A 27,468-nucleotide genomic window follows, 5' to 3' on the forward strand; every position below is an offset into this window, starting at 1 on the left:
GGGCAAAGTACCTCAAACATTGAATTCAAGGTCCTAACCAAGTGCAAACTATCTTGGATGTCATGGCCTAGCTTGTCATGCACATCTAAGTGGGGGTTTTCCAAAACCCTAAAGCAAACCCCCCATGGGCAATAGGAACCCTAATTGAAGCCATGATCAAAAGATCATGTAAACCTTATGATCATGGTTTGGGCCAAATATAAAAGTTGTACTATACTTAATAACCTACAATTAATAGTAAGGAAGTACCCCCCAAAAAGTTTTCAGAAAAGCCCTAAAAAGTTCACCTAAGGTTCAGCACAAGGGAGAATTCAGTTTTTGCCTAAGTACAAAAACTAACCCTTGCACAAAGACTCCACATGTTCACCTTAATCTAATTTTCAAAACCTTTCGACCCAATTGACAAAATGGCGCCAAATTAACCCTAGAACACCCTGGAAAGAGATGACACCTACCCTAGGGCGCTAGACACGACTTGACACCACTTTTGTCTCGGTTCGGGTCTAGCTGACACAGCAAACTTCTCCCCTCTCTATCTCTCTACCCCGACCATATCTCGACTTGGAACTCACAGCAAAAAGATAGGATTTGGAGCAGAGAAGCGACCGTACACAGACACTTTGCCAAGATACGCACGCTATGGCACTCTAATCCGCCGTTGAACCATGGCAGAAGCAAGCTTCCACGTGTTCGACGCGAGCTGACATCCGGGGGCGCGCTCAGAGCACGCCCGTGCGCGAACCCCAGCGCGCCCGCGGCCGCCCGTGACCACGCCCGCGCCACGGCTATAAAGCCCGCCCCAGTGCTTGGCTGCCTTCCCCGTTGCCTCCTCCGTACCTCGCCTGACTTACCCGAGCCAGCCATTAGCTCCGGCGACCTCCCCGCGACCCGCAAGTGCCGCCCGAGAGCAACCACCGTGGCCAGCCCCTCTTCCGTCCTCCCCCGTTTGATCCAAGCCTCCAGATAGCTTCCTGGTGAGGCCGTGAGACTTGCTCAAGCTTGACCCGTGAACCCGCGTCACCGGACTAGCTCAATCGTGCTCACCGGACTTTAAGAACCCGCCGGCGCACGTGGACCGGGTAAGCCCCTGCACCGTTTTCCAATTCGTTGCGCGCATGGCCTCTTTATCACCCCGTGAAGCTCCTCGTGCACCCTAATTGAACTATACCGCCGTGGTTTGGCCGGAGCAGGAGCCGCCGACGACCCCCGCCGCCTGTGCTCGTGGCCAGGGTAGCTCCGACCACCTCCGACGCCGACCCGCACACCGACGTGACCGTCGCGACCTCCCGGACGTCACTGACCACCCCGCCGGAGCTCTACTGCCGCCGGTAAGCCCCATCGCCGTAATCTATACCGCGGGTACTGTTTAAGCCGGTTAGGGAGCGCGGGTTAGATTTCGGTTAAGTCCAGGGGGCTTTGCGCAATGTCAGTGACCCAAGCCAATAGTGGACCGAGGGCTGTTCTGTGAGAAAAGAAAAAGATAAACCCCAGGGGCCTTAGCGTAAACCTGTTTTCTTTTCCATTTTCGAATTTATATTCCTTTTGTTATAACAGATAGCCAAATAAATGCATAACTTGAAGAATGATCATCCAAAAATGTTCAAACCAATTTTGCTAGATTCTGGAAATTATGAACTATCAGGTAAAAATAATAGAACCCATGGTTTCTGTATTTCTTTCTGAAGTTTTGAATTAAATAAGAAAACTACTCAAAACTCAATATTAGAAGGAAAAATAGGAATATTGCTTGACCAGGGTTAGAAAAATTTTGAGAAGTGTGTATCTACCTACTAAACCAAATAAAAATATTAAACCTCTCTGTCCACTCCATTAAGTTAGTTTTTACCCCTTATTTCTTAATATGCTTATGGGTAAGAAAAATAGAAAATGTACTTTAAACAAAGAACCAGAGAGTACCTCTATTTTTGTTAGGATACTTAATTAATGTAGATCACTGGAAAAATATATCATGCCCTGTTTTAGTATAAAATAAGTAAGATCCCTTTTGATTTAATAAAACAAGTGAAACTTAGAAAAACTCTACAAAAATAACCCCAAGGTAAAAACACCCCCACCCTTGGGATAACAAATGTTTTATTAAGGAGAGTTTAGGAAAAATATGAAATCTGCTGTTTGACATTTTTCAAATAATTATGTAGTAGAAAGTGCCTTTTTGACATTAAACTTGAGAAAATCATAACTAAATAACCACCCCTTAGTTGTCTATGATTTTTAGCACAGAAGCCTATTATTACTATGGGAGGCCAGCAAAAATAACCTTTAGGACAGAACCTACACCTAACTAAGAGGTGTAGTGTAAAGTGGCCCATTTTGTATAACTCTTGTCATTTTTGTTTAAAGCCTAGCTTTTGTACTTTAAGCCTCAAATTCTTAAAACAAGCTAGAATAGCAAGTGACAACCCACTGTAATTTTTACAGAATTTTTGGAAATTATTAAAACACTGTTGTAGTTCAAACCTACCCTAGAAACCCTAAAGGGAAATTAAAGAAAGGAAAATGGATAATGGAAGTTAATGTCGTCCTAAAACCTTTATAAAAATTGTCCACTGAAATCTATAAAGACAATGCAAATCCACTAAGTTATCCTAAAAGAAAACCTAAACCTAAAAGGTAATGAGTCTATGTATATATATACCACTAGAAGCCCCACATAACCAGGAAAACCCTAAGTTAATTCTTAACTTAGTTTCTTTTAGCTTAATGTTCTTAAATCTTGCATAATCATGACATACATGTTCATTTGCATTTTGATAGACTGTAATCTTGCTGACGGAGAGTACATCCTCGTGCCGGAGCAAGGAGCTGCTCAGGAGGTAGCCCCAGATCCAGCACCCGAGCCTGCACCAGAGGACCTGCCTGCCACTGCTTTGGAAGGCAAGCCCCGGTTTTATGCATAACCTGTTATTTATGCTATTTTACTTCACTTAATGATTGTAGGATTGATTGTGCACTTAGGTGTAGGAATTGTTTGAAACCCTAGTTGCATGATCTCAGGAATCCTTTTGAAATGAATACTAGTATGACAGGTCGAGTAGTTGCTTTATTTAATTAGGATCTCGGTAGAAGACGAGTGATTTTTCTAGCACTCGCGCGAGATCAGGAAATTGATTGTACCCACTTTCACACTGTCATGATACTAGTTGGTGGACAACAATCCATGGGGATTGGTTGTTTACGAGATGGAAAATGGAATAAGGATTAACGTGTGGATACCTGTGTCAAGCATTTGAACGTACTAAGCACATGCCGAGAAATATGGTAAATCGGTAAGCCTAGTACCTGATTGAACCTGGCAGTGGACTTTACCCCTCACGCGACCTGAGACGAGGTCTCCCATTCCGGTTATGGTGGGTACAAGTGCGGTCACTGCACGACGGCCAGTCGGGGTCAGTGAGGCATTGTACGCCAAGGCGGTGAGCCCTGATCTGCTGACGGGGAATCGATGGGGACGATTGATGTGTGTGGGGACGGAGTGCCCCTACATGTCGTGTGTTTAGGTTTACCTTGCAAGGATAAAAACTCGATTCGAATCGTCTGCTTCTCGCAGCTAATGAGACTGGTTGATCCATTGTACTGCATTGAGTAACAAGTGGAAGTATGATGAGTTGAGATAAGATGTTGATTGCTAATAATGCTTGCTACCATGTATGAGTAGATAGTCCACTTTTAGCCTTAAGAGAGTCACACTTAATTTTGACTAAGTTAAAATCTTGATTTAGAAACTCAGCTAGTGCTTTTGGCAACCAAACCCCACAGCCAAACAGCTGCATGTCTAGAGGTAGAGGAGTAGACTCCTCACACCGGGTAAGTCTAGCTGAGTATTAGTATACTCAGCCTTGCTTGTGGCATAATTTTTACAGGTTCTCTGGAGGAAATGGTTGCTGGAATAACTTGGCCATCCACCTTGCCACCGGGTTGGACTGTCGAGTGGGACCCTGCCTCGGCTGAGGAGGAGCATGAGGAGTGATGGGACAGGCTTCCCCATCTCTCTATTTAATTACCGTTAGTTTTATTCCGCTGCACTTCAAACAATGATGGTTACTTTTGCAAAAACTCCGATGATGATGATGGTGATGTAATAATTTGATACTCGGGCATGTATGGTTTTATGCTTTATTGTATTTGCTCTGTGACTCACCTTCGAGTGAGATTGTGGTACTTGATCCTGTCAGTGGCCGTGTCGGACTAGATCCGAGGGATTGACGGGTTATTCCCATTTAAGTGTGGTCTAGCCTCTGAGGCGGGGCTTAGGCACTTAAGTTGGAATAATTCGGGCAGTTCCGCCACATTGGTCGTTCTTGCGATTATCAAGTCCGATTCAGTTATGGTGGGTTATTTCACTATTCTAGTTAATTAGTTTAATTAGTGGACCGAGTAGAATATATGTAGGGTTGTGTGATGAAATGTCATAATCACTTGTAGTGGTGTGATTCGATTAAAAATACTATGTCTGCTAAGTCATAGAATAATGTGATGTATGAGGTTGTACAACGCCTCGCCGCTAGGTGTTTAATTCGCTATCGCATAGCACTATTTAGGTTTGTAATATTCATGTCTATATGCATTCATGTGCATAATGCATGTCATTCAGGTACGTGAATTAACCACGTGATACGAAAGACGAACCAAGTCGACCCCAAGCGCGGGCTACTCCTCATGGTGGTGCTGATGGACGAACCTGCCTGAACAAATGCCAAGACAAAAGGATGGTCGTCAAGTGGTCGCCACCTAACAAACACTAACGTAGTGTTTATTCCAGGCAAGCCCCGGTGCATTCGCCCCTTCCTTGTGTTTTAAATGCTTTTTCACCTTATCTGATGCATTAGGTGATAGGAGTTGTGTGATAAATAATTGATGCATTACCATTCCTTGGAAACTCCTTAATCCTGGTTTTATAAAAAGAACTGATAATGCTTAGCCCTGCTTAGAAACTGAAAAATCATTTGTTTTCAAAAAGAATGATTGTGGAACATTGGTTATGGGCCTTTCGTTTCAAAAATCAATGCAAACTTATGGTGATGATTCCACTTCGGCCGGAGTGGGTTCATCATTCGGAAAAAAGTACCCCTGTCGGGTACCAAAAATGGGAAAATGGTTTGAATACATCTAGACCAGACGCTGAGCGGACATGGTCGCCCGTCTGTGTCGATTAAGGACCGTTCGATGTAGGCCTGATGAGATGAGACTTTGCAACTAGCCACATGCTCCGGTAAGCCTGAACCCGGCTATTCCATACATGAAAAGACAACCGCGCACTGGGCGTGGGAGATGGTGGGAGTAGCGTGTACCCTCCTGGCTAGAGGCTGGATGGAGGAGTACTGTGCTCCCGGGTAGCGTGGACCGGTTCACGTTGTGGAGGATCTGTGGGAACGGTTGACATATGCAAGGGTTAAGTGCTACATATGTCGTGTGGTTAGGGATCTCCAGCTGGGTATAATCGGTTCGAATCGTCGTTGCTCCTCGGTCATGGAGACTCAACTCACTGACCACTCATCGTAGTTAATAAGTAAAATAAGGATTTGGTAAAAGAAAGCTAGACCAGGACAAGTGAATGCTCTAGATCAGGCAAATCTAGATTCAGGAAAAGTACTTAACTTGTGAAGTAAAATTTTGGCATAAGGATTCACTACTAGTAAGCTCTTCTGCAAAATGAGTCTTTGAAATTTGGTAAGCCTTACCTTGATTCCTAATCAGCTAGCATATCCTTGAAAGTCTTTTCTTTAGTCAGGTAAGTCTTGCTGAGTAATTCCATACTCAGGGTTTTATTCCCTATTGTTTTCAGGTTATAACCTTGTGTTGCTGTTGATGGTGTTAAGTGCCGGTGGGCTCGGCCTTCTTATAAGTCTAAGTAACTCTTCTATATTTCTTATTGAGGATGGTCACTTGAGCTAGCATTTATTTCAAACTTATAAATAATTTATAACATTTCAAAGTTTATATCTTTGAATCACTATTGTAATCACTCTGATAAAATAATGTAAAATTTTTGTAACTTGTAAAATTTGGTAATAAGATTTCCGCTGCAAAAATATTGGTGTGTGTGATTTGTGTTACTTAATCTTGCGGTCCTGGTTATACGTGGTTTATCCGATGTCCTTGGAGCACTCGGACGGATCCTGTTAAGTTATTTGGTGCACATGCATAGCCGTCTGATGTCTTTGAGATAAGGGTAGGTGCATGTGGGCCCAATAACTTGGGAGGTTCTGCCACAGTCTAGCCTCTAAGGCGGGACTTGGGCACTTAAGTTGGAATAATTCGGGCGGTTCCGCCACACTATGTAGCCTTTACAAAGACTCCCCTGGTGCATAGCTGTTTGTTAGGTTTCGCTAGTCGTACAAACGCAATACACCTCCCCAAGGTGGGTGACTAACAAAACCAAATCGAATGAACCTCTGCACCCCCTTGGCAGAGCGAGCACTACGCCCCGGCCCCATTGATGGCCCTCCAGCAAAGCCAACTACACCCCCAGGTTCACCTAATTATTCAGCTAAGGGCGTCCCATTCCACCCTCATGGTTGCACTGTTATCCCGGGTGGTCACTCCACGAACAGGTCCTTACGGAGAGGTACTCAGGAACAAGGCCTGAGCCCCCTAGAGTATCACAATAACATCATTGGGATAATGTCATTGTATCATAAATAATCACAACATGTTCATTGATTAAGTTAAGGCAATAGCAAGATGCTAACCATGATAACCCAAAAAGGTAAACAAGGATAAGATAAATACAGACTACTCAATCCTTAGGTTAAGTAATGTAATGCGGGACAGTAAATCATAAAGTATGTGGGACATAATAGGTCAGAGGACACTTGTCTTCACCAGGTTGTTGCTCAGGGAGGTCTCCAACAACACACTCAGGAACCTCGGACTGCTCGTTGTCTAAATAAAGTGAGCATGCATTCAATACATTTGGAAAGTATAAATGAACAGCACACCAAACATGTACAAACATAGGAATACATCTTAAAAGACACAATACTAAACAAGAAATAGTGAGATAAAAGTATAACATGAACTATAACATAAACTAACTTCCTTTAGAAATAGATTATTATTTCTTTAAGTATTGCCCACAAATACATAACATAGTTCAATTTATTTTATTGTGACCTAAAAGTTAGACCAGAGATGAATTCATGTAATACACATTATTAATCTCACAAGATTAAACATGTTTTAATCTCTAGGATTTTCCCCTTTTTATTTTATTAAATAAACAAATCTATACATATACTAGTTCATAGTTATCCATAAAATTAGAAAGCACAGAATGTAAATGGAACTAATTTATTTAAACAGAGAATAATCCTATGAACATTTTGCAATTTGAATCACTAAATTTGGAGTTCATATGCAAAAGATATGAAATAAACAAGTTTGGGAATTTAAAATATGAAATTAGGTCTAATTCTATGAATATTTAAAAGTCTAGGGTTCATTCTGCAAGATTACAGGGGCCTGCGTGCGAAAACCAGGGACGACGGGTTGATTCTAAACAAACTGAGGGTCCCTTTAATAAAACTATCATGCGAAGGGGTATCGGGCGATTCAAACTGTTGGATCAGAAACCGACAGTCGAGATTAGATTTGCGGCCGAGGGCACGCGTGCACGAGCGGGCGAGCGCTGACAGGCGGGCCAGGGGGTGTCAGCGACCGAGGGGGAGAGCGCACTGACCGATCGGCCCCAGCGCCAGGGGACACGGGCACTGACAGGTGCGCGAAGCGGTATCCCACGATCTCGGTCGTGTGATCAAGATCGGACGGGGGAGATCAGACCGGGGGAGGGTGAACAGCTGCGGGCGGTGCCGCTCCTCCTCGCGACGGTGAAGTCACCGGAGTTGGGGCAGGCGCGTGCTAGGGTGGTTCCGGGGTCGCCGGGATTGAGCAGAGAGGGAGAGAATGACATGGCGAACTCAGTGGCGGGGAAAAGGCCACGAATCCGAGGTCAGAGAGGGAGAAATGGTGGGGGAAAAGCCTCGGGCGGACCGGAGGAACTCTGGTGAGGGAAAAAGCCCATTGCGACGTGGTCGGACCGTTGGTGTCGCCGTGGAAACTCTTGTGACCTCGGTTGTGCCACGACGTGGCTTGTTAATGTGTGGTAGTGACCGTGGCGCACTTAAGAGTACAATCGTGGAGCCATTGCGCCGGTGAACGCCACGAATTCTTTGCACCGGTGCTCTTCCCCCTCTCCGGCCGCCACGCGTCTCCTTCAAATTAGCAGCCACTGCTCATGAATCCTATAAATTGAGCGTGCCATCATCTCCGCTAGGTATTCAAGCTTCCAGCGCACCCACTCGTGTCTCGGATTGTTCACTAGAGAGCTCCAATTTGGGTTTCCCCCAAATCGACCAAAGAACACCATGTGAGTGAGCTCGTTGTGGCCAACGCTCTACAGGTCCATTCACCCCCTCTGTTTCCTCGTTTCAGTACCCTTATGTGCCCTTGATGCTTCTCGACCTGGCCGATTAAGCTAGAACCCGTAGGATCACCGGGAACACTTCAAGTTGTCTGTTGATCGCACTGTCACCGTGGGTAGAGAGATTAGGGGCTAGAATCTTGCAATTGATCGAGGGGAAATGGTTGTTAGGGGTTAAATTAAGTGTCAGCCAAGCTAGAGCCCTAGCTGTTGCCTATTCCGGCCAGTACGAGCTCGCCGGAGCTCGGTTTGTCACCGTTCACCATCGGGGATCACGGGTTGTGAAGGAATAGAAGTGTGAGGGTCTTGGTGCAATTGTCAGTGAGACAGAGACAAGGTAGGAAGGAGTCTTTACGAGTTTTTCAAACAGCCAGGGGTCTCTATGCAAAGACGCCAGCGCGGGCGCACGCGCGGGCGCGTTTCGCCTGTCGTGGGACGTCTCGGGCCAGATTGAGCCCAGTACTGTTGACCTTTTTCCTTTTTCTTTTTCTACCAGACTTTGGAAATCCATAGAAAATTCTAGAAAAATGCTAAGAATGTGAGACCAATTTTATTGGACTCCTAAATTTCTATAGTATTTAATAAAAATAGTTCCAAGATTTTTAGTCCAAACCAAGAATTATGAAGTATTTAAAATAGCTAAAACCTAGTCTCTTGAAATTTTAGGAATTAATTGAAGACTCCAAAAATCACCAAACTTTTAGGATGAGCCTAATTTAGTTATTAGATCCCATGAGTGAAGTTTGACTTGTTTTGGACAATGTTTGGTACCTAAACCCCAAAACCCTAATCTTCTAAGTAGTGTCTGCCCTATGAAATAAAATACTAACTCCAAAAACCCTAGTTCCCTAGAGTATCATGAAGGAAAGTTGTATTCAAGATACAACTTGATAAACCTTTTCTATTATAGCATTTTCATAAGCATTACATGAGCATTCATGGTTATATATGATTATATATAGAGAACGAGGAAGAAGTAGTGGTTGAAGGAGTTGCACCACCACCACCTGAAGACCCACCTGCCGGGAACTGCTTTTATTTCGATATTTGTGGAGCAGAGCCCGACTCTCATACAACTCAAGGCAAGGCCCCGGTGCATTTGCCACCTCCTTGCTATTTGGAAATCTTTCTCACTTGCTTGATGCATTAGGTAATAGGAATTGTGTGCTAAACACTTGATGCATTTTCTTCCTTGAATAATTGATTACCTTTCCTTGATCACCTGTTTTATGAAAAACAAAATGTTTTGTTTTGACAAAAGATGATGCTTCAAGTGGGATGGGATGTTTTCAAAAATAAAACTTAATGGTGGATCCATCATGGCCATGATGGGTTCAACATCGGAAAAGATGTACCTCTTCCAGGTACCAAACTTTGGGTTGAAATGGTAAAGCTGAGATCGGGCGGGTGACTTGCACGAGAAGAGAGTCTCGGTGTAGTGTCTCCATCTGAGTCGATTAAGGACCATGTCGATTTAGGCCTGCTGATCGAGGACCCTTTAACTGGTCACATGCCTCATCATGGGTAAGCTTTGCCTCGGGCAGACTAATACCAGAATAAGACAACACGCAATGGGAGTGGAGAGATGGCAAGAGTAGCATGTACCCTCCGTGGCAAGAGGCTGGACGGTGGTGTATCTATGCTCTCGGTTGGCGTGAACCTGATCTGGTCTTAAGAACCCCGGTGGTGAGTTGACATATGCAAGGGTTAAGTGCTACATATGTCGTGTGATTGGAGATCCCCAGCTCGGTATTAATCGATTCAGATCGTCGTTACTTCTCGAAGACTTGGTCACTAACTTACACGTAGCATTCCAGTAAACTTAAAGGGATGATAAAAAGATGGCTAGTATAGGCCAAGTGCATGAACTAGGGTAGAAAGAACTCTAGATTCAGGTAACGACTTAACTTGCTAATAAAACTGGATTTTTAAGGATCCACTATTAGTAAGCATTCTTGCAAACAGAGTCTTGATTCTTGATTAAGACTTACCTTGACTCCCTCAAGCCAGCATATCCTTGAGAGTCTTTTATTTTGACAGGTAAGACTTGCGAAAATACACTCGAACCCATGTTGTTGTAGGTGAGGAAGCAGCAAACTTTTGTTGCTTTTGCTCTAAGGTGGTGCCAAAGGAAGAATCTCAAGAATGAAGCCTCGGGAAGATGTTGTCCTCCTTTTAAAAACATTATACTTTTAAGCGGGAGGGGTTTTTGCCTCCTAAGTTTTTAATAATAATACTTCTGCGCTCATATACCGCTGGTCTGTAATAATAACACTCTTTCTATATTTTAATATAAATTAAGTTACTGTAATTGCTTCCGCTTATTCATTCCTCTGATGTGTTGTAATATCTGCAAGATGGGTGAACCGCTCTTGGGAAAGGTAAATAATACAGATACCGAACTTGTCGAGTGATCAGGTGCATCTACAGGGTTGTCCGAGGTCCGCTGGACAAGGACAACTGTAGGTGGGCCTAATGACTTGGGAGGTTCCGTCACACGGCGTGACCTGTGTGATCTATGTGCAGGCCTATGTAGGGTTAAACAGTTTGGCGAAATACGCCGGACGGTCCGTGATATAGCCGGACGGTCCGTGATATAGCCGGACGGTTCAAGAAGACTCTCGGATGGTCCGACTATGTCCAAAGCATGTCGCGTGCCTGGTGGCGATGGCTATGATGATGACACGAACGCATGCATAGACATGCCATATGATGGTTGGGCCAAGGGTGACCCATTTATAGCCAATGTGTTTAGCATGGGCGGCTCCATATTAGACTCATGTGAGGGAAAACTAGGGGCAGTTGATTTCTCGTATGAACGTATATACCTTTTAATAGATTTGTCTACATATTGCTTTAGCTAATCTCCTCGTTGTTCCATGAAAGTTGTAAGAGATAGATCTAGAGCACTTACAACATGAGCCTGAAGTGGAGGTAGGAGATGTTGGTCACTTGTTCTCAAATGCTACGAGTTAAGAACAAGACAACACAAATGTTAATGGTTAAAGACCTTCGTCCTTCGAAGCATTATCTCCCTTAGGATATAATGATCTTCAGATGAAGGTTATGAAGGACATACCTTCATCATCTCAATATGTAATAAAAAGCAGGAACATATGGGACATATAAAGAATATGAATAATCATATCAAATCATTAGATTATCTATATTCTCATTATATAATCCTGAACAAACATTAACGATATTAAATTAAATTTATACCTTCGGCTTGACAGAAGGTAAGAATCCAAGAGTGACGTGCAAGTGAATACAAGTCAGCGTGAACAGTATGGTGTTACTGTTCATCTATTTATAGGCAGAGGACGCGACCTGGGTAAAATTACATCCAAGTCCTTGACATTTACTATTGACTAAGGAGTAATCTGTCGAGGACTAAGCAGTCTTTTCCCCTTTAGGTCGGTTTCATTCTCCATCACTGTCTTTGCACTAAGTCGAAGCTTCTTCATCCATAGCTTTAGAACTGATTCATCCTTCTTCCAGACCGCTCCTTTCATACCGTGCGCACCTTCATCTCAAAGTCGAAGGTTCCTGTAACAGTATATTACACTTGGAAAACATGTTAGTCGTGTTTTTGAGTACCTTCGGAAGACGAAGGCCCCCAACCGTAGCCCCTCGCAATATTAATTTGTTCTTGTACCTAACAAATTCAGACTGCGACGTGAACGAAGGCCTTTAGCCGAAGGTCCGAAAAAACACCTTCCCTTCGCTAGAATAGCGAAAGTCAATGACAAGTGGGGCCCGCCAAGTTGCAATGCACTAGGCATATAAATAGAAACCCACAGCGGCAGCATTTGCTACGCCATTTCTGTTGCTTGTGTTATTTTCTCAAATTTTTAACTCTTGCCTATCAGCTCTCGCTTGATTTTCGAGCTTCGTGATATATACAAGTGCTTGTTCCATGTCTGAAGAGAAGAAGATGTCTAAGGAGGAGAAGATGTCTGAGGAGAAGAAAGTTGTGGACCCTTTTCTTGCTGGGTTTTACGAATCTATGGCAAAAACAAATACAGAAAAGATCACAAAGGAAATAATGGCGGATTTATCTGAAGATTCTGACGATAGCGATGACTATGATGTGGAAAGTGGGGATGAAGATTCTGAGGACCGGCCCTAGCGGCCAAGCCATAACATCTTTAGAAAGTCGACCATTAAGCAAAGTCAAATTGACGCCATGAAGGGAAGATACTTTCGTGATATGTCTATTGTGAGGGTTAGAGGAGACAGCACCGCCCCTGCTCCTGAAGAAAATGAGGTTGTTGTCTACAGAAGCTTTATGAAGGCGGGTCTTCGGTTCCCATTAAGCAGATTTTTGGTTGAAGTGTTGAGGATATTTTAGATCTTTCTGCATCAACTTAATCTCGAAGCTATAATCAGAATGGGTTTATTTGTTTGGGCTGTGAGAAGCCAAGGGATGGAACCGAGCACGAAGTGTTTTTGTAGTATGCACGAACTGTTGTACGAAACGAAGGCCACCGGCAAAGAGCAGTATCACAACAACTTCAGTTGTTATGGATTCATTGCTCATTCTAATGCAAGCTACCCGGTTCCAACATTTCGGAAAAGGTGGCCTAGGTCCTGGATGGAGGAATGGTTTTATGTTAAGAATAATTTGATTGAAAGGGAGGACATAAAGGGGATCATCCAACGCCCCATCTGGTCTCGCTTCGGCCTTCGAAGGCCGACCGTGGCGATTGAAAATGATGCCGAAGCATGTCAAAAGGCTTTCAGCAATGACTGTGCTTTCATTGGTACAAGAGACCTAATGCAAGAGCACATAGCCTACACGATATGGCCACTTATGGATAACTGGGAGATGTCGAAGGAGACTGCTGCCGGGTCCAGTGAAGGTGGATTAATTCGTTTGAAATATACCTTCAGATACAGAGACCGGTTTGACGAACCAAATGACGATGGGCTAAAATGTATTGAGGCTACTAGCGACGAGTTACTTGGGGCATATACCAGAGCCGAAGATGATGCTTTATCCTCAGCCTTCGGGGTCGGGGCAAGAAAAGATTGAATAGGGTTTTCGATGCAATTGGTTTCATATACCCTGATTACTGCTACCCCTCGCGAAGGCAGGGAAAAAAGAGGAAAACTGCCGCTTCGGCCATCTCTGCTGCGCTGAAGGGCAAAAAGATCAAGGTTCTGACGCATCGGACGAGGTACATTGAGACGACCACAGTGCCAAAATTTGGTGAAGAGACATCTTCCGCTGCCGAAGCGGAACAAGCTGCTCCCACCGCTCAGAGCGCTGAGGAATCAACTATAGTGCCGAAGGTGCCTATAGTTGAGCTAGTCGAAGCCGAAGATGGGGCGGCCAAGAAGCCAGAGTTAGAAAAAACAATAGTGCTACCAGAAATTCTGAGCCTGCCGGTAGAAGCAGAATTGCTGAAGGTTGCGAAAGCTCCCGCCACAACTCCCAAGAGGAGAAGAATGGCCAGCGTGTTAGACGCTGTCATGGAGACAAGAGCATTGACTCCTGCTCCTATAAAAAAGGTTGTCGAAGCTGCTATGACTCGTACTGAAACCGAAGCTGGGCCTTCGGTGCCTGATGAGACGAAGCCCGCTGTAACTGAGGAAAGGGCTGAACAAGAATCTCCAGATATTGGCATAGCTATGGAGAAGGAAGTAGCCGAAGAAGCTAAATCTCCTGCTCCCGAAGCAGTGCCCGAAAATCTTGATTTTATTATTCGACATGCTTCGGGAAAAAGGCTATCTGAAGAAGAGATTGCAGAAGCCAAACACTATGCCCGAAAACTGAAATACTCGAAGGGGGCCCTAGTGTTTAATGGTACGGACGAAGATGATTTCTTATACTGTCTCCCGGATAACAAAGAGATATCTGTCTGCCAGGAGATGGCTAGAAGTATGGGATTTTCGAAGCTCGAGGTTGGCCTCTCCGCCATGTCGAAGGATGACCTCACGAACAGCCTTGCATACAACAGCCTGAAGGTACATAAATTGTGAACTTAAAGTCTATGAACATGGAAATGAAGTCTTATTCTCATGCTAAACCTTTATCCTTCTTTTTCACAGGACTTAATTCTTAGCAACGCCCTGAGGACGCAAAAGAATGCAGAGGATGAAAGTTGCACGATAGCTCTTGGCAACCTTCGATCAGAAGTCATTAAACTGAGAAACGAAGCCTTGGAGAAAGACAAAATTTTATCTTCATTGGTGGATAAAGTGAAAGAAGATGAAGCAAAGTTTAACACTCAATCCGTAATTTATAAAGCCGAAATTGAAGACCTTCGGAAAAAACTTGCTGAAACCAATGAGAATTTTGCAGTTACCAAGGCCAGTCAAGAAATTAGTGAATGGTCGAAAACTAGGCTAGAGAAAAATGTTGAGGAGCTTCGTGAATCCAAGGAAAGGTGCTTCAAGAAATCCTTGGATTGTGTGAAAAAATTGAAAACCAGCTTTGCGAAAGTAGGCGCCTATTCTTCTGAAGAAAACTTCATCCGAGGCGACCCCGAGAGCGTTATTGATTGGATAAGCGGGGAAGCCGAAGCATTTGAAGAGATTCTGAGCGATTGTGGGGATATCTGTGCTTTCTCCGATGCTCGAGGGATTGCGGCTATCCTAGAGAAGGCTGGTTGCGATCATGTTAAAGCTGCGGCCCAGGCTGAAGCCGCCTTCTCCATAGATGACACAAAAGACCCTTCAGCTGAAGCTACATTAGTGGGCGGAAAATTTTATTCCGATATATGGGTGAACAGTGGCCGAGAATTGGCCAACGAAATTATAAAGAAGAATGAAAAAGAAACCCACGAAGCCCGGGAAAAACTAGGCGAGCCGAAGAAGCTGCTGAACACGAAAGACGCATAGGTATTGTTTTTGAATTTTAGCTTCGATGTTTATTTTATAGCTTCGAACTAACATTTTGTCTATTACAGCTGAACTATCACCGCTGCCCGAGCCGTACAACCCCCTAGCTGATCCAGTCATGAAAGAAGCACTCGATATAATGAGCGTTGCTAACTCCATCATCGACGAAGTCGTCGACAAGCTGCTGAACGAAGCCACAGTGAAAATACTTAAGGAAGATTAAACTTTATTGTAATGATACTATGTAACATTTGGTGTATTGAACAATTAATCAGACATGTAAATTGTTGTAATATATTTCTTTGCGATGCATGAAATTTACGTACATATCATTTTTGAGCCTTCGGCGAAAAATCACCTTCCCTTCTTTTCATGCTTCGTAAAGAAAGATGTCCCTTCTATGGCTAGTCTAATAAAATTGTGTTTCCCGAAGTTTGCTTCGTGCCTTAGCACATTTTCATTCAACGAAGTATTGCCAAAGATTTGCTTCGTATCCAATCCCTTTGCCGTTAATGCGATATGATGTTTGATGTAATATTATGCGGAATGATGCGGTGATATGATGCAATATGATGGTGATGCCGAACACACACATGCGCGCCAACACTGAGACACACAAGACTCTGCATCCCCTTAGGGACGTCTTTGGAGTCTCTAAGCTCTGCATCCCCTTAGGAACGTCTTTGGAGCTTCTTCACCTTATATTTCGGTGGTATTTAAGCTCTGCATCCCCTTAGGAACGACTTTGGAGCTTCTTCACCTTCTATTTCGGTGGTATTTAAGCTCTGCATCCCCTTAGGAACGACTTCTGAGCAGAAAACTTACTCTGCGCTCCCTCAGGAACGACTTTTGTAGCTTTGGAACTTACTCTGCGCTCCCTTAGGAACGACTTTTGTAGCTTCGGAACTTACTCCGCGCTCCCTTAGGAACGATTTTTGTTGACACAAGCACAATTATTTCATAAAATTGAAATTTAGTTCTTCATGACTTGTTTCTCATATAAAAATTAAAATGACATAAAAGATAAAGATACATCAAGAATAGGATATTCTTTAATAGATATGCTTGGATTCTGGCACAGTGCTGTTGACTGTGCGAGCTTCGGATTCCTCCCGAAAATCACGCTGCTGTTGTGCACGTGGGTGCCCTTCTGGCTGCTGGCTTTGGGTCTGAGTGGGTGGTAATGGTGGTGGTAATGGGAGTTGGGCCCAGGAAGCTTGAGAGTGACTTGCCGAAGCGACAGAAGCTGAAGGTTGTTGGTTGCATACGTACTCTGGTACATAGGGAGAGTAGCATGAAGCAGTATGTAAAACCTGCTTCGGCTGATTATGTCGTGCTTCAGCTTAGGTAATCTCCTTTTGCTTATGTATTGTTACTTGGCATGTTCTTGTGGTGTGGCCCTTATCTTCTCCACAGAATAAGCAATATAGCCTTCTAGGTTGATCCTTGTACCTTCCTCCGAAGCCCCTACCGCCTCTGCCGCTTAGGGCTGGTGGCCTGAAAGAGCTTTGTTGTTGCCCTAAAGATTGGGAGCTGTGTTGTGGCCTTTGAGGCTGGCTTCCTCTGTCATCACTTATGCTGGAATTATGGATTGATCTGACATGCCTGGGGTGGATTCTTCCTCCGAAGCCCCTGGTCATCTCAGAAAACCTATAGTCTTCTTCCCTTCTCTGGCGAAAATCATTATCAGCCCGGATGTATTCATCCATCTTCTGAAGGAGCTTCTCTAGGGTTTGTGGGGGCTTCCTTGCAAAATACTGAGCCGTAGGTTCTGGCCGAAGCCCTTTGATCATGGCCTCAATGACAATTTCATTGGGCACTGTAGGCGCTTGTGCTCTCAGACGTAGAAACCTTTGGACATACGCCTGAGGGTACTCCTCATGGTCTTGTGTGCACTGAAACAAAGCTTGAGCAGTGACTGGCTTCGTCTAAAATCCTTGGAAGCTAGTGATTAGCATGTCTTTAAGCTTCTGCCATGATGTGATTGTCCCTGGCCGGATAGAAGAGTACCAGGTTTGTGCGACACGTTTGACTGCCACGACGAAGGATTTCGCCATGACTACAGTGTTGCCTTTATAAGAAGATATAGTTGCCTCATAGCTCATGAGAAACTGTTTCAGGTCTGAGTGCCCATCATACATAGGGAGCTGGGGTGGCTTGTATGATGGGGGTCATGGGTAGCCTGTAATTCTGCTGCTAGAGGAGAAGCATCATCAAAAGAAAAATTGCCATGATGGAAATCATCATACCATTCGTCATCGTTGTAGGAGTTATCTTGACAAAGCTCTCTATGTTGAGGTCGTCGGTCTTGGTCATGTTGGGTGAGATGACGCATTTCTTCAGCGGCCTCATCAATCTTCTTCTGAAGATCGGCGAGACGAAGCATCTTTTCCTTTTTCATCTGGACCTGTTGATGAATGGCTTCAAGGTCCCTGATTTCTTGGTCCAACTCCTCCTCCTGAGGTGTCGGAGTGGTAGCCTTCCTTTTTTGGCTCCTAGCTTCGCGTAATGTGTCCTGATTGACGTCCAGTGGCTACAGTGCAGCCCCTAACCCTGAAGACTTCTTCGGCGGCATGACGAAGGTCACAGGTTGCCGAAGGTGGTCAAATGAGTTCACCGGAGGTGGGCGCCAATGTTGGTCACTTGTTCTCAAATTCTACGAGTTAAGAACAAGGCAACACAAATGTTAATGGCTAAAGACCTTCGTCCTTCAAAGCATTATCTCCCTTAGGATATAATGATCTTCAGACGAAGGTTATGAAGGACATACCTTCATCATCTCAATATGTAATAAAAAGCAGGAACATATGGGACATATAAAGAATATGAATATTCATATCAAATCATTAGATTATCTATATTCTCATTATATAATCATGAACAAACATCAACGATATTAAATTACATTTATACCTTCGTCTTGACAGAAGGTAAGAATCCAAGAGTGACGTGCAAGTGAATACAAGTCAGCGTGAACAATACGGTGTTACTGTTCATCTATTTATAGGCACAGGATGCAACCTGGGTAAAATTACATCCAAGTCCTTGACATTTACTATTGACTAAGGAGTAATCTATCGAGGACTAAGCAGTCTTTTCCCCTTCAGGTCGGTTTCATTCTCCATCACTGTCTTTGCGCTAAGCCGAAGCTTATTCATCCATAGCTTCGGAACTGATTCATCCTTCTTCCAGACCGCTCCTTTCATACCGTGTGCACCTTCATCTCAAAGCCGAAGGTTCCTGTAACAGTATATTACACTTGGAAAACATGTTAGTCGTGTTTTTGAGGACCTTCGGAAGACGAAGGCCCCCAACAGGAGAGATTTCATATCGACCTCCCCTTGACGGATGATGTTTTGGTGGCGATTTACCGTGAAGTGTGACATGTACTTTTCCACTGCCTCTTTGCGCCGTTCGAAGAGTTTATGCAGTAATTTCGCCTCCTCCTTGTCGCGCTGTTTGTTCCATTATTGCATCACCTCCTTTTCCTCGCGCCCTACAAGGTCCTCAAAGGGCTGCTGGTCATCAGCCGGAAATGCCTCCATCGCTGGCTTAATGATGTTGGTGGTGGAGACGTTGGTGTGATCCTTAGAACCGGCCATCTACGGGGCGATTTTTAACAGATCTAGACACCCTCGTCCCCAGCGGAGTCACCAAAAACTGTGTTGGCGCCGATCTGGGTGCCAAACACTAGAGATGGACCGCCTGACGGTGCTCTCTGCGGAGGCATGGGCGGTCCGTGGCACAGGGTCGGATGGTCCGCGACCTGGCACAGGAGCGACTCCTCCTCTATGTACGTCTGACGGTCCGCCCCTAGGGCTCATACGGTTCGCGATAGTGTAGAGGGTCTTCTTCGCAGCAGCAGACCAAGATCTCACCTCCCTGGAGGGACCCCGTCGGGGAGGAAGATCCTAGGGCGTGTCTTGGCATCGGTAGGCCACCCAAGATGCCTCTAGTCGATGTAGAGCCAAAGAGATGTGAAGATTTGAGGTAGAGGGAGGCTAAACTAAGGCTAAACAAGAGCTACTCCTATTGCATAAGGTAAAAATGATAAGTAGATATGATTTTATTGATTGTGGGGGGTTCATTTGGTCGTAGCCCTTCATCTATATAAAGAGGGGAGGTCTAGTCCTGTTACAAGTCATTTCCCAAGTTAATCCCGCAGATTTAGCTAACAAATCCTATAAGAAACTCGGGACCCTAACTGATTCTGCGCACGCGCGGACCGTCCAAGCCACCGTTGTGGACCGTCCGGACCGCGGACCGTCCGGCCTCAAGGCCGGACCATCCGCGCAGACCTTTTCTGTGCTCAACAGGGTGCACTACGGAGATTGACATCCCTTGTGTCGAAGGTGAGTGGTACATGGGACCACTTTGTTTGAACAACTGGCCCGGTGAGGGCTACATGATGAACCCTTCGATAGTGGTCTTTCTTCTATCGTTTTGTGTCGAACTCAGAGCTAGATCCTCCGTAATCATGTGGATTACCCCTCGAAAGGGTTGATCGGCAAAGTCCTCTTGCTTCGGTGGGGATGGTGGTGGTAATGGTTGGTTTGGATGTTGTGGTGGTGGAGGCGGTGGAGCTAGGATTTCTTGGTGTTGAGGTCTCCATTGTTGCGGGTATATAATATGGTTTTGCTAGTGAGGATGGAAATATTCATTGTGGAATTGGTGTTGGTTGTACTGATGGGGATGGTAGGTGTGGGCGACGACTCTTTGGTTGTCAGCCAGTGGGTTTCTAGCCATTTTATCCTTTGTTGCCTTAGTTTCGGGGCAATCCCTAGTTGGGTGTGTCGAGTCTTCGTCGTGGAAAAGATAATAGAATCTTCGTTGCTGCTCGCCTCAGCCTCGGCCTCCGCCTCTAGTTGTATTAGCGTCGCAGCCTTGCTGCGGAGGGTAATCGTGACGATGAGCAGTGTGCCCAGTTGCTGATTTGCGATGTTGTGCACCTGGGACTGGGTGTGGTCTTGTCGGCCCAAGTCCGGTTGCGAAGGCATGACCCATGTCCTGCTGGACTGCGGAGTGTCCTTGGGCTTTCGCTGAGACTTGATTTTTATTTGATATAGTTCTTCTAACCAGGATTATTTTTTGAAGAGTTGTATAACTCCTACAAGTTTTTGGGTGGGTCTCTTATACAGTGGCTATATAAAAAACCTGCACAAAGGCCGCTGATTGCAAAGTGAATAGCTATATGGTCATCAACCGAAGGCGGCTATGACTTCAACAAGAGGAATTTCTTGTAGTACTCTCGAAGGGTTTCTTTCTCCTGCTCCCTACAGAGCAATAATTCTGCCAGAGCGTCTGTATCAGGTCTACACCCTTGAAATTTTAACAAGAACTTGTCGCGAAGTGTTTTCCATGAGTTGATTGACAATGGCGGCAGTCTCGTGTACCATGTGAGGGTTGGGCCTTCGAGAGCTATGATGAAAGATTTGACCATGGTGGCATCGTCTCCTCCAGATGGTGCAACCGCAACTTGGTAGCTCATAATGTACTGTGTCGGGTCAGTACTGTCGTTGTACTCTGGGTAGGTACCTGCCCTGAAATTGTGGGGACAAGGTGAAGCTTGGAGCTATGGAGCGAGAGGGCTTCGTTCATCGAGGTAATGCAGTTTTTGAAAAGTAGTTGGACAGGGACTAGCATGTGGATACGGTGGTAAGGGTCCTGCCGCTGGTGGTGGGGTCTTCACCTTGCATTTCAGCGATCTGTTGTTCCAACTCTTTTGCTTTCTGCTCCTCATCTATGATCATCTGCCTGACCTTGGTCTGCATGGTGATGTGCTGGCGCTTTGCTTCGAATATTTCCTTTTGCTTCTGTAGGTGATTGTTTTTTATGCGAAGTGCATGCAACTTGAGCTGGTCGTCGGCTGAGATGCCTAGGACCTCATCGTCCTTGATGATATCGTCAGCTTCTAGGGGGTGAAGCCTGGCGGGGGGTCCTAAGGTAGTCCCTCAGAGCTTCATGTGTGCACGGTGCCCTCTTATGTGGGCGGCTTCTCCTCACGGTGTCGCTTGCTATTGACTGCCCCATCCTCGATGGCCTCATGAGGGACAACGGCTGCTTTGCCCTTCTTCTTAGGGAGAAGGGTCGCCTTCGCTGCGTCGTCCAAGGATGTGGTAGCCTTCGAAGTTGCTTTCTTAGGAGCCATCGCGGGAAAGGTTTATCGGAGCACGAACGGTGGGCGCCAAATGTTGGAAAATGTTGGAACTCACCGACACATGGCCAGGTGGGTCCAAACAATGAGAAATGGGAACACTTTGATGCTTATCAACGCAACGGGTTAGAGCAACAATGTTGTTCAGCCTGTTGCATCAAGGTACAGTGAAGGGGTATTTATAGGTAACCAGGGGGGCAGTCTCACCCTTATAAGTACAATCACGCCCCTGGTTACCTATGTTATCCCCGGAATATTCCCCCCTCAAGGGCCATTACAGGTCATTACAATGTGGTTAAGTACAACTCGGGCTAACATACTATCAATCCTACCCCAGACTCACTGATGCGTGGGGCCAAACAATCCAGCATGGCGTCGCATAGGCCCGCTTTGTTGACATGCGTGAGTAATGGTTGCAGCCTTTGTCTTAGGGCGCCGGGTCTTTGGGTCTCGTCATGGCCTTCGCATGTCCTGATGGATGCCTCCGTCCCAAAGCCTTCGCTTGATTGAGGTAGACTCTGCTCTCTAGCTATTGCGACATGTTCTATTCACGTTATAAATGAACTGAGCGAGGGGGGCGGGAGGCCTTCGCTCCAACAATCTTCTCCACCAAGTCTCATAATGGAAATATTTGTTTTTCATCACCTCAATATGCCATTTTTCATGGATAACTTGCTGAAGACAACATGGCTTGGCTTCCAGGGCTATGCTTTGGCATCATGAACATCCTCTTCAAGATGGAATTCCTCGCTATCATTAGAATCATCGGACAGGCCAACCATTATTTCATTTGTAATCCTCTCAACCCTGGCCTTCTCTACAACATCGTAATACTCCACCAAAGCAAGCTTCTCACTCTTCCCCTCTCTAGCCATATGAAAAAAAATCCTAAGATTAGGAAACAAAGTTGTGCAGCAAGCAGGTTCTCCAAAGTAAGCTTCAGAGTTCGAGCAAATAGCGATAGCAGGATGCAGAAAAGCAAGCAAATGTTGTGTTTGGTACACGAGAATCTCAACTCATTTTATACACAATACATGCAAAAAACGCAGGAACCAAAAATCTAAAACCTAACCTTTCACTGCAAACGGACCCCACTTGGTAGCTTCTCACGAAGGTACATTTCCAACCATTCATTTTCGCTAGTAAGCTCAGGGAAGGTGTTTTCCGGACCTTCAGCACAAGGCATTCGTTTGTTTCACGGTTTTAGTTCGTTTGTAAAAAACAAACTGATACCGCGAGGGGCTACTGTTGGGGCTTCTTCTTACGAAGGTCCTCAAACAATACCTTATCAGTTATTTTTCAGTCTATTTTAAGTGTCACGAGTAGAATACCAAAGGTTACCTTCGGCCAGAACGGCTAAGGACACAAGAACAAAGATGCCAACTTCGGGTTGATATGTGTGTATGACAAAAGAGGCGAGAGAAAGCAATGGGAGTCTTCAAGATCAACAAGGCAAAAGGAGGAAAAGACAACACCGCCCTTAGTTTGTTCACTAGTTCAAGTTTATAGGCTTAAGGGTGTAATTGTAATTTTGCCGAAGCTGTATCTCGTGAATATAAATAGAGGAACAATATCATGCATTTTTCAACTTCTTGGAAGATTGAAAAAGGAACATATAGCTCTACATACGAAGTTGTAATTCCTATACGTTCGTCTTGTATTCTCACAAAGGTATACATGTAATCTTCTGTTAAATAATAAGAGAGGAAAGAGTTACATCTTGTAAGATTATATCATGTGTCTTATTTTCTTACTACACATGGTTGATCTTTAATGTTCTTTACGTTCTTCTTTATCCAATTTCTGTATCTTCATCCATTAGTCAACCTTCTCTACGAGAAGGAAGAGTTAAACGATGAAGGCTATGTTGCCTTGTTTTTGATCTTACAAAGAAATTAAAAACAAATGATCAACAAAAACAAATATAATGACAGTGGTCCTAATGTCATGACAATACTAAGCTTTGAGCTATAGTTGTAGAATATTATTTTCAGCTCGGCTTGACTTACAGTGTTATATGTGGTTGGCTTTTGTAAACTATAAGTATCCTTGCACAATTGTGTGTCGTACTTAATTATTTATACATTGATATTGACTTGTTACATGTTTTCATAGACATATTATGTAACACCCCTGGTGTTACTGCCACTAAAACATGAGCATAACATCATAAGCATTGACATATCATGTGTTTGTCACACCTAGAATGCATTCACTAGGCAAAAGTTAAAACAAGTTGTATTGATGTGACATTTCATAAGTGAAACCCTAGGGTACAGTGTTTAACCCTAGACTGGGCTTAATAGAGCAAACATGGCCTAATAAGAGAAAACTTCAAAACTCAATTGAAATAGTCATAAAATGTCACCATGAATAGACTTAAAGGGTATCCAAACCCTAGAAGTATCAAAAAACCTAAAAAGAACCCTAAAAAGCCCTAGACTTAAACCCTAGGGGGCTAAGTGCAAAACTAGTGCACTTTTGGACTAAAGTGCAAAAACCATGAAATTAAGGCACCTTAAGTCATAAGGTTCACAAGTATGTAGATTTGCAACCTAAACCTTGAGATTTGGACCTATTTGCAAAAAGCCCTATTTGAGCTCTATTGGGATTAAGTCTGAAATTCAGTGTAATTGGCTCAACTTTGGGGCCTTGTAACTTCCAAACCATAAGGATTTTGCCCTAGGTCAACACATCAAAAGTCTAGAGCTATTATAGGAGAATAACTTTGATACAAACATCTTCTTCAGTTGTTATACAAAAATTAAAGAAACTGTAGCCCAAAGTTGCTCTGTCAGGATGGTGTTGGATAACTGAAACTGAAATTGAAAGCATGAATGGTCACAGTGGTATGAAGCCAAATTGGACGTGCCATATCTTTGAATTCACTCAATTTTGACCCAAGTATCCTATAGTAAGTTTGAAGATGGTTGTTAGGTGAACAAACTTTATTAATGAAGTTTGCTCTATCCTTAACAAGAATCAAGAGATCGAGAGGCTGGAAGGTGGTCAGTTCAGGAAAAAGCTGAAGATCAAACTTTGCAAATATCTGAAGAACACTGGTAAAAGATCTACGGCACTGTTGAATCAGATGAGCTCGAGCGATCCAGTGGGGGGAATCGATCCGGGGGAGGATAGCTTCGAACGTGGCACCATCTCGTGAGTTCAGCCGGGCGTGGCCAGAGTTATTCACCGGTGGCCGTCGTGGCTCGGTCAATTCCACCACAGTGTCATCCATGCCTTGCTCCTCCCTTACTGTACCTCTTCTATACATGGTTTCCATGCGTGAGCAAAGCCTTCTGCGGTCACTGATCGTTAGCCGGACCGTCGTAGCTATAAATAGCGCCATGGACCACGGCGAGGTATTCACATCTCCACCAGTGATCTCAGTTGAAGTCCAAATTCACGGAATCCTCTCCACCTCTCCCAAAATTGGTAGTGCACGGTAAAACTATAGTTCCTTACGGCCGTGTAGCCCCAATCTCACCTCCCAATTCCACCCAGAACCGTCGCAGCGCCATTTTCCCCCTTTTCTGTCACCAGCGAGCACAACTTCTCCGCGCTCCGTGGCCGGACTACTCTGGTATGGCTCTGCACTTTTCAAGTGTTGTTTTAGCAACTCTGTATACCCATGAAGCTCATCGTAGCAACCATTTGACCAATTCGGGCGTGATTCCATGGGAACGCGGGCTCAACGTCGCGGTTTCCGCCGTGTGCGTGGGTAGAACGTTCTCTAAGTGTACAAACCAAAATTGAAGGTTGTTCTTGAGTCGCCTTGGTCGGTAATGCTCACCCCGTAGCTAATTTGGACAGTCGCCGCCGGTCATGGCCAGTACAAGCCGCGGGGTGATCGACGGCGAGCGCGCCGTGGCCATGGGTCTGATTGGAGAAGAAACAAAAGCCGAGGGACCTATGTGTGATTGTTAGTGAGATGATGAATAGTGGCTGAGGGCTCTTAATGAGTTATCCAGGCAAGCGGGGGCCTCTGTGCAAATCTGGCAGCGCGGGCGCGCGGGCGCGGGCGCTTTTCTCCAGTAGTGGGCCGACTTGGGCCAGTTGCAGTCCAGCACTATTCATATCTTTTTCTTTTTCTTTTTCTTTTTCTGCCAGAGCTAAAGAAATTCTAGAAAATTGTAGAAAAATGCTACAAATGCAAGACCAATTTTGCTAGGCTTCTAACTTCTTATAGTATTTAATAAAAATAATTTCATGATTTTTAGTCCAAATAGGAAATTATAGAGCATTTAAAATAGTAAAAAACCATGCTTCTGGATTTTTAGGGAATAAATGATAAATCCAAAATTCACTAAACTTTTAGGGTAAACTCTAACTAATATCTAGAAGCCTTGGGTAAAGTTTGGTATGTTTTGGACCATGTCTGATACTTAGAACCCAAAACCCTAGCCCCCCTGCCCTTTGAATTTCACTATTGACTCTGAAAACTCTAGTTTCTCGGAGATCCGTGAAGGAAAGTTGTATTCAAGACCATAGATAATAAACTTTTATTATCTTTACACCTTCATGAGCATTACATGAGCATTCATTATTATATTTGGCTATATTTAGAAAATGAGGAGGAAGTAGAAGTTGAAGAGACAAGGACTTCATCACCACCACCACCTGAAGAACATCAGGCAGGCAACTGTTTTTATTTTGATATCTGCGGAACAGAGCCTGATTCACCAGTAACACAAGGCAAGCCCCGGTGCATTTGCCACCTCCTTGTTCCTTTAAAAATCTTTCTCCCTTGCTTGATGCATTAGGTAATAGGAGTTGTGTGCTAAACCAATTCCTGCATTTCCTTCCTTGGATTGGATTACTTCTCCTTAAATCCCTATTTTACAAAAGGTTTTTCTTATGCTTAGTTTTGCTCTAGAAAAACAAAATGTTTTGTTTTCACAAAAGATGATGTTGCAAAGTGGGTGGGATGTTTTTCAGAAACAAAACTTGATGGTGGATCCATCATGGCCATGATGGGTTCAACATCGGAAAAGATGTACCTCTATCAGGTACCAAACTTTGGGTTTGAAATAATTAAGTTGAGACCGGGCAGGTGACTTGCACGATAAGAGAGTCTCGGTGTAGTGTCTCCGTCTGAGTCGATTAAGGACCGTATCGATGTAGGCTTGATGATCGAGGACCCTTTAACTGGTCACAGGCCTCGTCATGGGTAAGCTTTGCCTCGGGCAGACTAATACCAGAATAAGATAACACGCAATGGGAGTGGAGAGATGGCGAGAGTAGCGTGTACCCTCCGTGGCAAGAGGCCGGACGGTGGTGTATCTATGCTCTCGGTTGGCGTGAACCTGATCTGGTCTTAAGAACCCCGGTGGCGAGTTGACATATGCAAGGGTTAAGTGCTACATATGTCGTGTGATTGGAGATCCTCAGCTGAGTATAATCGATTCGGATCGCTGTAACTTCGCGGACATGAAGACTTGGTCACTGCCCTACACGTAGCAATCCAGGGGTTGTTAAGAAATTGGCTAGTATAGGTCAAGTGATTGAACTAGGGTAGAAAGAACTCTAGTTGCAGGTAATTTTACTTAACTTGATAAATAAAACTGGATTTTTAAGGATCCACTATTAGTAAGTATTTCTGCAAACAGAGTCATTGATTATTGATAAGCCTTACCTTGACTCCCTTAAAGCCAGCATATCCTTGAAAGTCTTTTACTTTGTCGGGTAAGTCTTGCAAAAGTACACTTCGTACTCAGGGCTTTGTGCCATGTTGTTTTAGGTGAAGAAGCAGTAAACTTTTGTTGCTTCTGTTCCAAGGTGGTACCGAAAGAAGAGAATCAAGAATAAAGCTACGGGAGGAAAGGCCCTCCGTTAAAAAAATTTACTGTTTATTTGGGAGGGGTTTTTGCCTCCCATGTTTTGTAATAATAATACTCAGCACTCATATATTTTGTTCTGGTCTGTAACTATATAACTCTATCTTACTTTTCAATAAAAGTAAGTTATTGTAACTGCTTCCGCACTTTCGTATCTTCGATGTATTGTAATGTCTATGTGACGGGTG

Source organism: Zea mays, chromosome 9, assembly GCF_902167145.1.
Source record: "Zea mays cultivar B73 chromosome 9, Zm-B73-REFERENCE-NAM-5.0, whole genome shotgun sequence".
Taxonomy (NCBI): Eukaryota; Viridiplantae; Streptophyta; class Magnoliopsida; order Poales; family Poaceae; genus Zea; species Zea mays.